Source organism: Triticum urartu, chromosome 2, assembly GCF_003073215.2.
Source record: "Triticum urartu cultivar G1812 chromosome 2, Tu2.1, whole genome shotgun sequence".
NCBI classification, from domain to species: domain Eukaryota; kingdom Viridiplantae; phylum Streptophyta; class Magnoliopsida; order Poales; family Poaceae; genus Triticum; species Triticum urartu.
The window spans coordinates 645,247,536-645,259,377 of record NC_053023.1 but is presented as its reverse complement, the minus strand read 5'-3'; positions in this window follow the sequence as shown (position 1 = coordinate 645,259,377).

The following is an 11,842-nucleotide window of genomic DNA, read 5'->3' as shown; positions in this document are numbered from 1 at the left end:
TGACACTGAAGCACAGAGACTTGACCGTTTGAGGTCGGGTTGCTACAGAGGCATAACACTAACACCGGCTCCAAGATCACATAAAGCGGTTTTAACATAGTTTCTTTTAATGGAGCATGGTATAGTTGGTACTCCTGGATCTCCAAGTTTCTTTGGTATTCCACCCTTAAAAGTATAATTAGCAAGCATGGTGGAAATTTCAGCTTCCGGTATCTTTCTCTTATTAGTAACAATATCTTTCATGTACTTGGCATAAGGGTTCATTTTAAGCATATCAGTCAAATGCATACGCAAAAAGATAGGTCTAATCATTTCAGCAAAGCGCTCAAAATCCTCATCATCCTTTTTCTTGGATGGTTTAGGAGGAAAAGGCATGGGTTTCTGAACCCATGGTTATTTTTCCTTACCGTGCTTTCTAGCAACAAAATCTCTCGTATCATAATGTTGATTCTTTGATTGTGGATTATGAAGATCAACAGCAGGTTCAATCTCTACATCATTGTCATTGCTAGGTTGAGCATCAATAGGAACATCATCATTAACATTATTACTAGGTTCATGTTCATTACCAGATTGTGTTTCAGCATCGGAAATAGAAATATCATCGGGGTTCTCTGATGTGTCTACAAAAGGTTCACTAGAAGCATGCAAAATCCTATCATTTTTATTTTTCTTCCTTTTAGAAGGACTAGGTGCATGTACATTAGTTCTCTGAGAATCCTGCTCAATTCTCTTAGGGTGGCCCTCAGGATACAAAGGTTCCTGAGTCATTTTACCCCCTCCAGTCATAACTCTAACAACATTATCATTTTTCTTATTATTTAATTCATTGAGCAAATCATTCTGAGCCTTAAGTACTTGTTCTACTTGAGTGGTAACCATAGAAGCATGTTTACTAATAGCTCACCTTTAACACTAGCCATATAATCACTCAAGTTTTCCAGCATATCAGCATTGCGTTTCAATTGTCTACCAACATAAGCATTGAAGTTTTCTTGTTTAACAATAAAATTATCAAACTCATCTAAGCATTGGCTAGCAGACTTATAACGAGGAATATCACCTTCATCAAATCTATAGAGAGAATTTACCTTCACTACCTGTGTCGGGTTATCAAGACCATGTATTTCTTCAATAGGTGGTAAATTCTTAACATCTTCAGCTTTAATACGTTTTCTTTCATAGATTTCTTTGCCTCTTGCATATCTTCAGGACTGAGAAATAGAATACCCCTTTTCTTCAGAGTTGTCTTAGGAGTTGGTTCAGGAAGTGTCCAATCATTTTCATTACTCAACATATTATTCAATAGCAATTTGATAACCCACAAGTATAGGGGATCGCAACAGTTTTCAAGGGTAGAATATTCAACCCAAATTTATTGATTCGACACAAGGGGAGCCAAAGAATATTCTCAAGTATTAGCAGCTGAGTTGTCAATTCAACCACACCTGGAAACTTAATATCTGTAGCAAGGTATTTAGTAGGAAAGTAATATGATAGTAGTGGTAACGGTGGTAAAAGGTAACGGTAGCAAAATTAATATTTTTGGTGTTTTATAGTGATGACAACAATAGCAACGGAAAAGTAAATAAGCGAAGGACAATATATGGAAAGCTCGTAGGCAATGGATCGGTGATGGAGAATTATGCCAGATGCGGTTCATCATGTAATAGTCATAACATAGGGTGACACAAAACTAGCTCCAATTCATCAATGTAATGTAGGCATGTATTCCGAATATAGTCATACGTGCTTATGGAAAAGAACTTGCATGACATCTTTTGTCCTACCCTCCCGTGGCAGCGGGGTCCTATTGGAAACTAAGGGATATTAAGGCCTCCTTTTAATAGAGTACCGAACCAAAGCATTAACACATAGTGAATACATGAACTCCTCAAACTACGGTCATCACCGGGAGTGGTCCCAATTATTGTCACTCCGGGGTTGCCGGATCATAACAAATAGTAGGTGACTATAGACTTGCAAGATAGGATCAAGAACTCTCATATATTGATGAAAACATAATAGGTTCAGATCTGAAATCATAGCACTCGGGCCCTAGTGACAAGCATTAAGCATAGCAAAGTCGTAGCAACATCAATCTCAGAACATAGTGGATACTAGGGATCAAACCCTAACAAACTAACTCGATTACATGATAAATCTCATCCAACCCATCACCGTCCAGCAAGCCTACGATGGAATTACTCATGCATGACGGTGAGCATCATGAAATTGGTGATGGAGGAAGGTTGATGATGATGATGGCGACGGATTCCCCTCTCCGGAGCCCCGAACGAACTCCAGATCAGCCCTCCCGAGAGAGTTTAGGGCTTGGTGGCGGCTCCATATCGTAAAACGCGATGAATCCTTCTCACTGGTTTTTTCTCCCCAAAAGTGAATATATGGAGTCAGGTTTGAGGTTGGTGGAGCGCCAGGGGGCCCACGAGGTAGGGGGGCGCGCCCCCCACCCTCGTGGATAGGTGGAGGCCCCCCTGACGTGGATGTTCCTTCCAGTATTTTTGATATATTCCAAAATAATTCTCCGTTGATTTTCAGGTCATTCCGAGAACTTTTATTTCTGCACAAAAATAACACCATGGCAATTCTGCTGAAAACAACGTCAGTCCGGGTTAGTTCCATTCAAATCATGCAAGTTAGAGTCTAAAACAAGGGCAAAAGTGTTTGGAATAGTAGATACGACGAAGACGTATCAACTCCCCCAAGCTTAAACCTTTGCTTGTCCTCAAGCAATTCAGTTGATAAACTGAAAGTGATAAAGAAAAACTTTTACAAACTCTGTTTGCTCTTGTTGTTGTAAATATGTAAAGCCAGCATTCAAGTTTTCAGCAAAGATTGTGAACTAACCATATTCACAATAACATTTAGGTCTCATGTTTACTCATATCAATTTCAAAATAAACTAGTGAGCAATAATAATAAATCTCGGATGACAACACTTTCTCAAAACAATCATGACACTACAAGAAATATGTCAACTTATGACCTTCTGTCAGTGACCCTCGAAGAATTGGTCATAAATTTATGACCATTTTAGACCAATTGGTCAAAAGCTGTTCAGGGGGCTCCAAACCCTAAACCATTGCGACCATTTTGGTCAGAAAGGCGTAATTTCCTTACACGAAATGGTCACAAAGCAAACAGTGCTAGTCCGCTGCCTTATTTCTAGTTGTTAATGACCAATATAGATGGTCATAGCCTTGTAGATTGTGGTGGGTTGTGATGACTAGGCACCATCTCATCAGTTTTGCCTATGTGTCATGTCCATGTGGCAGTTTTTGCCCTAGGTTGTGAAGCAACCTATATTTCTATCATTCCCTAAATTCCCAAAACAATATCATAAATTCTTTGGGGCATATCTTCATCAAATATGTAAAAATCCTTCCTTGCCTAGTTCAAAACTAATTCAACAATATTTATTTTCCTATTCTGTTCACAACAACACTTTATGAAGGAAGTGCTATTTATATATTCTTGATTGCCCTCGGAATTTTTTGGCACTCTTTCCTATCCAAATCATTACCGCATGACAAAATTCAGCTCCATTTGCCTAGCAAATCTTCCTCGGAAAATTTCCAAAGTTTTTGTCCACCTAGAAGCATTGTGAAGGAAGTACCTTTTTTATATCTCTAAATGACATGAAATTTATACAGTTCCTTCATATGCCCAAATTATCACCCTCCTCCAAATTGCAGCTCAGTCAAATCATCTATGTGAGCCCAGGTTCAATTTATATTTTATGGCCAAATTGGCACGTTGCAAAGCAAGTGTTATATAGACCCCTCCTATTACCCTAAAACTTTTCGGGCACTCTTCCATACCCAAATCATTGCCACATGATAATATTCAGCTCAATTTTCCTAGTAAATCTTTCTCAGGAAATTTCCAAAGTTTCTACCTCGAGAGAAGCTTTGTGAAGTAAGTACTAGCTAGGCTTACCCAAATGATCTGAAAATTTACCAGCATATGACCATACCTATGTAACTTACCTACACCAATTTTTAGCTCATTTCATTCATCCAATCTCTCTCACTAGTTTTCCCAAGTTTTTGTCCATAGAAGAGCATTGTGAAGGAAGTACTACTTTGGCATGTTAAAATGATATCAATTTTCTACAATGCTTTCCTATGCCCAAATAACCATCCTCCACCAAATTTCAGCTCAATCCATTCATTATTTTGAGCCCAGCTTCAACATTCATATTTTTGTCCAGTGTGGTACTTTGCAAAGCAAGTACCACCTAGGATCCTCCTTTTGAGCTGAAAATTTGTGAATACATTCTCCTTAGTAGATGATCATCCTCAGCCAAAACTCACGCCCATTGGCCATGTGCATTTCCCGTACCGCTAATCAAACACTTGGCTGCTTATTCATGTTTGAGCATCGATCGGTCTCCTCGTGAGAATCTTATGTTGTAATTTTCTTCCTAGCACCTACCTGGGGAGTTCTCAACCCACTAGACATGCCTATGCCTCCCAGAACACATGGCAATGCCAGGGTCACGCGGTGACCACGCGGCGGGCATGCGAGTTTACACGCTCTAGAGTTGGGGCCCTCGGCCACCGCCCAAACCTTGACGTATCGCCACCAAACCATGTATTTATGATTAAATAGGTACTTATGTAACTAGAAATGAATTTGGGAAAAAATAAATAGCAAACTATGAGACAGCTGCAGTTCAAATTTGACCCGCTTCCTACTGAATCGGCGGAAATTTGTCTTTTTCACGAGAGGTGGATTAGAACTTTTTACACCCAACCATTTTGTCAATTGTGCATTAAATATGGCCTAGTATTTTATAAAAATGATTTGGTCCAATTTTGCAACAATTATTTGGGAGGTTCTTCACGAAAAAACCTCCTTTTGGGCACTCGAAAAATGGAAAATGGTCTTTTCGTCCAAAGAAAATGAAAACTTCCTTAGGCAACATTGTTTGCCATTCCAATATGCACCCTTGTGCACAATATGAGATCATTTGAACAAACTATGCCATGAATGTGGCCATAACATTGATCATTTGGCTTGAAAGCCATTGATCTCCACACGTGATAGCTCGTTTCTGAGAACACTTTTTTAAAATAATTGCCGTATTACAAGTTTGTTATTTTTCCTGGGAACTTGTCCACATATAATGACACAATGCGAAGGTTTCCCAATTTTTAATTTTTTGTTGAATTTTTTATGCCCGTTTCAAAATGCGGTCAAAACGGCGGGAATGACCGTTCCTAGCTAGTGGTTGAATCTTGGAATTTTTTTGGTGTTTCTATGATTAAATAGATACTTATGTACCTAGAAATGATTTTTGGAAAAAATAAAGAGGAAACTACAAGGCAGCTACAGTTCAAATTTGACCCGCTACCAACTGAATAGACGGAAATTTGTCTTTTTCACGAGAGGTGGATCAAAACTTTTTACACCCAACCATTTGGTCAATTGTGCATTAAATATTGCCTAGTATTTTATAAAAATGATTCGGTCCAATTTTGCAACAATTATTTGGTAGGTCCTTCACAAAAAAACCTCATTTGGGGCAATCGAAAAATGGAAAATAGTTTTTCCGTGCACAAAAAATGAAAACTTCCTTAGGAAACATTTTTTGACATTCCAAGATGCACCCTTTTGCACAATATCAGATCATTTAAACAAACTATGCCAAGAATATGGCCATAAGATTGATATTTGGCTTGATAGCCATGAATCTTCACGCATGATAACTCATTTCTAAGAACACTTTTTTAAAAGAATTACCGTATTACAAGTTTATTATTTTTCCTAGAAACTTGGTCACATATAATGACACAATGCGAAGGTTTTCCAATTTTTTGATTTTTTTTGAAGTTTTTATGCCCGTTTCAAAATGCGGTCAAAACGGTGGGCTTGACCGTTCCTAGCTAGTGGCTAAATCTTGGAAAACTTTTGATATTTCTCTGATTAAATAGATACTTATGTACCTAGAAATGATTTTTGGGAAAAATAAAGAGCAAACTATGAGGCAACTGCAGTCCAAATTTGACCCGCTTACAACTGAATCGGCGGAAATTTGTCTTTTTCACCAGAGGTGGATAAAAACTTTTTACACCCAACCATTTGGTCAATTGTGAATTAAATATGGCCTAGTATTTTAGAAAAATGATTTGGTCCAATTTTGCAATAATTATTTGATAGGTCCTTCACAGAAAAACCTCATTTGGGGCACTCAAAAAATGGAAAATAGCTCTTTTGTGCAATGAAAGTGAAAACTCCCTTGGGCAACATTGTTTGGAATTCCAAGATGCACCCTTGTGCATAATATGAGATCATTTGAACAAACTATGCCATGAATGTGGCCATAAGATTGATCATTTGGCTTGAAAACCATGAATCTTCATGCATGATAGCTCATTTCTGAGAACAATTTTTTTAAAATAATTGCCGTATTACAAGTTTATTATTTTTCCTGGAAACTTGGTCACATATAATGACACAATGCGAAGGTTTCCCAATTTTTTGAATTTTTTTAATTTTTTTATGCCCGTTTCAAAATGCGGTCAAAACGGCGGGCATGACCGTTCGAAGATAGTGGTTGAATCTTGAATTTTTTTTGGTGTTTCTCCGATTAAATAGATACTTATGTACCTAGAAATGATTTTTGGAAAAAATATAGAGCAAACTATGAGGCAGCTGCAGTTCAAATTTGACCCGCTTCCAGCTGAATCGGCGGAAATTTGTCTTTTTCACCAGAGGTGGATCAAAACTTTTGACACCCAACCATTTGGTCAATTGTGCATTATGTATGACCTATTATTTTATAAAAATGATTTGGTCCAATATTAGAAAATGTTTTAAAAAACTCATTTCTCCTAACTCTCTTAAAAGACATTTTTCTTATTTCGATTTGTTATTATTCCTGAAAACTAAGGTCAAATTGGATGACACATGAGAAGGTATTCCATTTTTATTTTTATTTTTCAGGTCATAAAATAGCCAATATGATTTAAAACCTTACTTTTAATCGATTACGACCAATTTAGATGGTCAAAATATCATACTTGTATACTGCGTTCTGATTGGTCTAGGAGCATCTCACGCGGATCATGCCTAATCACCGTCGGATGCTCCTGAATCCAACGGCCCGCCTGTCTCACCCACGCACCCAACCCACAACGCGCACTCCTCTCTCGCGAACCCCACCCAACCCCTCATGCCCTCCTCTCTCTCTCGAACCCTAGCGCTCCACTCCTCCCTGGCTGCCGCCACCTCCGGCGCCCTTTGTCCGGCGAGATCCCCTCCAACCCACGACTCCACGACTCCTCCTCCTCTCTGGATCGATCACCCCAACCAACGACTCCTCCTCTTCTCTGGATCGATCACCCCCAACCCACGACTCCACCTCCTCTCTAGATGGATCCACAACTGCTTCCAACCCAGCCACCACCGTAGACCTACCCCAATCCCGCCTCCTACATGCTGAGCCGAGACGTACCCCTCCATGGCGGCCGGCGGCAGGGTGCCGTTGGCGGAGGGGGTCCGCGGCGTCGGGGCCCAGATCCGCAACCGGTTCTGCGTGGCGCCTGTCGACCGCGTGGCTGTGGCCCTGGCGACGCGATGGCAGTATCGGCCCTGGCGGCGTCGGCGGTGGCGAGCAGTCCCTGAGAAACAGCGAGATCCTCGACACCGTGGGCACCACCACGGCAGCGCTCTCACTCGCCGGCTCCTCCTTCATCGTGCTCTCCTACCTCCTCTCTTCCGCGAGCTTCGCAAGTTCTCGTTCAAGCTCGTCAATTTCCTCGCTGTTGCGGTGAGAGCATCGGATCTGGGAGCTTTGCTTTCTGTTTTGTAGGTTTGGGATGCTGATTGCGTGATTTGGCATGGCCGCGGCTTGGAATTTGGGGCTGGTGGCGCGATCTGCGAGCAGTGGTTTGATAGTTTGGTCCGTAATTGAGCGATTTTGATGCCTGGTTTCGTTAGTTTGCACATAATGGTTTACCTTTAGTGCATACGAGCTGAAGTAGATGTGGAGAATTCGGTGCAGGAAGTAGTCAGGACTGGGATCTTCAGAAATGTTCGTCGAATTTTGACATGTGATGCTTATTTCTGCCAGTTGGGGCCAGTATAGAGTCATTTTCCTGATAGTTTCGTAGCTGCAGCAGCTTTGGCACGATGCTAAGCATGTCTTACACTATGGTTTGCTTCAATTATTGATCAACTTAACACTTTTTCATTTTGTTGTTGAATTTGGAAGTTGCAACCAGTGAGATGATGATCATACACCTACTTTTGGTTGAGGTGCTCCTAGACATTGTTTCTAGGTCCTACTCCACCTAAAACTTTGTTTGAATTGTAGGAAATGTTTGTGTGGAGAACTGATAGCACTTCATTAGAATGTAGAGAACTTTGAAATGTCCAGAATATTTTAACATTACAGATCACTGAAACGGATAGCTTTGCTTGCTCCTAAACATAAGCTTTTCATGATTAAGATCAGTACTTAATGTACAGTTCAATTTTGAGCAAATGTGATGTTTATTCTCTGAAGTTGATTCTCATGTGAGCAAATGTGTGAGCAAATTAGAATGTCAACTTAAATTTTTCATGATTAAGATCAGTACTTAATGTACAGTTCAACATCAGTGGCTAGATTGTAGTTGTTTGAATCAGGAAAAAAATTGTGGGGAAATGGTCCATTTATCCTTGATTGCATTGTGTTTTCTTTTCTAGAATTAGTGTACTGTACATACATGTTTATATGTTGTTTGGATGCATGAGAGGAAGTGTACTGGATCCTTATTGCGTGTCTAAGCCTGGCATATCAGTTTGCATGTCATGGGGTTGCAATGGCATACAGATGCTGCATTGCGTTGTGTGGATAGCTCTCTTAGACTTGTATGGAGTTGTACTTGGTGGCGGTGCCCTGTGTTTCGATGCTCGGTTCCCCGTGTTCTTGGCTTCCGCGGGCTCTGATCGTTTGCATTGGTGGTTGTTGCTGCAGGTTGGCGGCCAGCGGCAGGATGAAGGCCAAGGAAGGCTCCCGCACTGGCGACTCCCTTGCTGCTGGTGGCAGGATGATGGCCAAGGCAGGCTCCCGCACCGGCGACTCCCTTGCTGCTGGCGGCAGGATGAAGGCCAAGGTCAGTGCCCCGACCCGGCCCTTCCCTTGCTCCTCGTCTCCCCAGTATCATCTCGTTTTGTTTCCCGTGGTGGTTCTGCTTGGGTTCTCCTACTGCTGTTGTCTCACGTCGGGTTCTGATCCAGTTTGGTCTGCTGATGCTATTTTTGTGGTGGTGGCTGTAGATTGGGTGTTTGGGTGTTTGGGTGCAACTGCTGTAGATTGGGTGTATAGGAGGCTGACCTACTACTCTTCTTAGTACCATGGCTGCTGTAGGTTGGTTTTCTCTGCAGTACATACTATCTTGGTTTAGTTTAGGGGCAAATAGAGATGTTTCTGTTGGACTGTGTTATGTGATTGATAGGTCACTGTCCCATTACATACTATCATGTAAACATACTATTTTCCTGAAATGCTATTATTGATAAGTCACTATCCCATGACATACTACTCTATTTGAGCAGGAATAGGTGGTGACAGCGGTGCTGGATGCGGCATGAGTGGTTTAGGTGAGTTTTTTGGTCCCTCCCCTTTCTTGCCTATGTGGTCTGTGATACCACGATTGTCGAGGCATGGCTGGCTTTTGTTACGCTGTTATTTAAACGCGTTGAAACTGTTGTAACATCCAAGTAGTTCTCTTGAACTTTCAGTCTTTATGGACAGATAAAGTAAAACATTAAAGGGACCAGTCTCATTATAACTTAGTTCCTGTATTTGCAGCCATGACTTGGTTTCAACCTATTGTTTGCTAGCAGAAAATATGTGGCTTATTTTTTATCTTATCTTGCATTAAGCTGCCTTGTCTGTATTGAACTCTGTAATTCCGGCAGCGACCACCACATCTGGTGAGAGAGACACTCTCTCTGCTGTATTTTCTGTTTATTGTTTGTAGTGAATGACTTTCTATGTCTTGGTAGGTAACTGGTATCATGTCCATGTTGTTTTTGGCTAGATGGTAATGGTTATCAGAATATGTACACATGAGTGTATCATGTAACAAATGACAGGGTCACCAGAATATAGACACAGTAAATCCATTGTTCTATTTTATCATTATGCTTCATATGTTAACGTGTTGTAGTCAAGTTTTGGAAGTTTTGCTATGCCATGCTTAGTGCTTGCTGAACTGAGGCGTTTGGGCATTTATGTATAATTTTTATTCTCTTGAATGGATATATTTTATTGGCAATGATTTAACTTCCACTAATAATTTATGTAGATCAAGATCTAATGTCGTCGAGGTTGCTGCTACTCTAACAGAAGATCAGAAGAAGCCTGGAGATGTGCACCATAGTTTTAGTTGATGGTGCCTGTGTATTTGTTTTTTATTGTATATGTATAGTTGTTGGATCGTGCAGACATGTATGTGCTGTTGTGAGTTTGTGGATTTGATCATTTAATTGAGAGAATTATTGATTGTTTGCATTTGAAATGTGTAAAATGAAATATGTGAATGCAAAAGATGAATGTTCTACTGGATCGAATAGTATTTGGGCTTTAAAAAGGCTATGGCCCAAACAATAGTGGACTGGAATATTCTGCATTTATGAAAAACCTGTAAAAAAGGCTTAATGAAATGGACTGCGAAATGGAATGAAATAAAAAGGCCGAATTGCTGGGCCAGCCCATGTAGCTAGCAAAAATTAATAGGAAAAATAAATATTAAAAAGGCCGAATTAATGGGCTCGGCCCATATAAACACCGAATTGGACCGGGCTGAATCTTGTGCCACGTCAGATTGCCATGCTGGATGCCTACATGGCCTGGGGAGGTTGCTAGTGACCAAAACGCCACAGTAAACGTATTTTGGTCGTAAACGTCTTCGACCATTCTAGAAGAAAGGTCGCTATAGTCAGCTTATGACGGCTAGCTTTTGAACTTATGTTTTTGGTCACAAAAAGGTCACAAATGGAAATTTGTGACCATTCAGTGACCAATAGTGGTGGTCACAAGTTGACATATTTCTTGTAGTGTGATATGATATAACAAGATGGTATCTCGCTAGCCCTTTCTGAGACCGCAAAACATAAATGCAGAGCACCTTTAAAGATCAAGGATTGACTAGACATTATAATTCATGGTAAAAGAGATCCAGTCAAGTCATACTCAATGTAAACTAACAGTAATGAATGCAAATGACAGCGGTGCTCTCCAGCTGGTGCTTCTTAATAAGAGGGTGATGACTCAACATAAAAGTAAATAGATAAGCCCTTCGCAAAGGGAAGTAGGGATTTGTAGAGGTGCCAAATCTCGGTTTTGAAATAGATATGAATAATATTTTGAGCGGTATACTTTCATTGTCAACATAACAACCGAGATATGGTGATATCTTCCATGCTACACACATTATAGGCGGTTCCCAAACAGAATGGTAAAGTTTATACTCCCCCTCCACCAACAAGCATCAATCCATGGCTTGCTCGAAACAACGAGTGCCTCCAACTAACAACAGTCCTGAGGGAGTTTTGTTTGCAATTGTTTTGATTTGATTTGCATAAAGCATGGGACTGGGCATCCCGTTGACCAGCCATTTTCTCATGAGTGAGGAGCGGAGTCCACTCCTCTTGAGAACAACCCGCCTAACATGGAAGATACAGACAGCCCTAGTTGATACATGAGCTATTCGAGCATACAAAATAGAATGTTTATTTGAAGGTTTAGAGTTTGGCACATACAAATTTACTTGGGACGGCAGGTAGATACCGTATATAAGTAGGTATGGTGGACTCATATGGA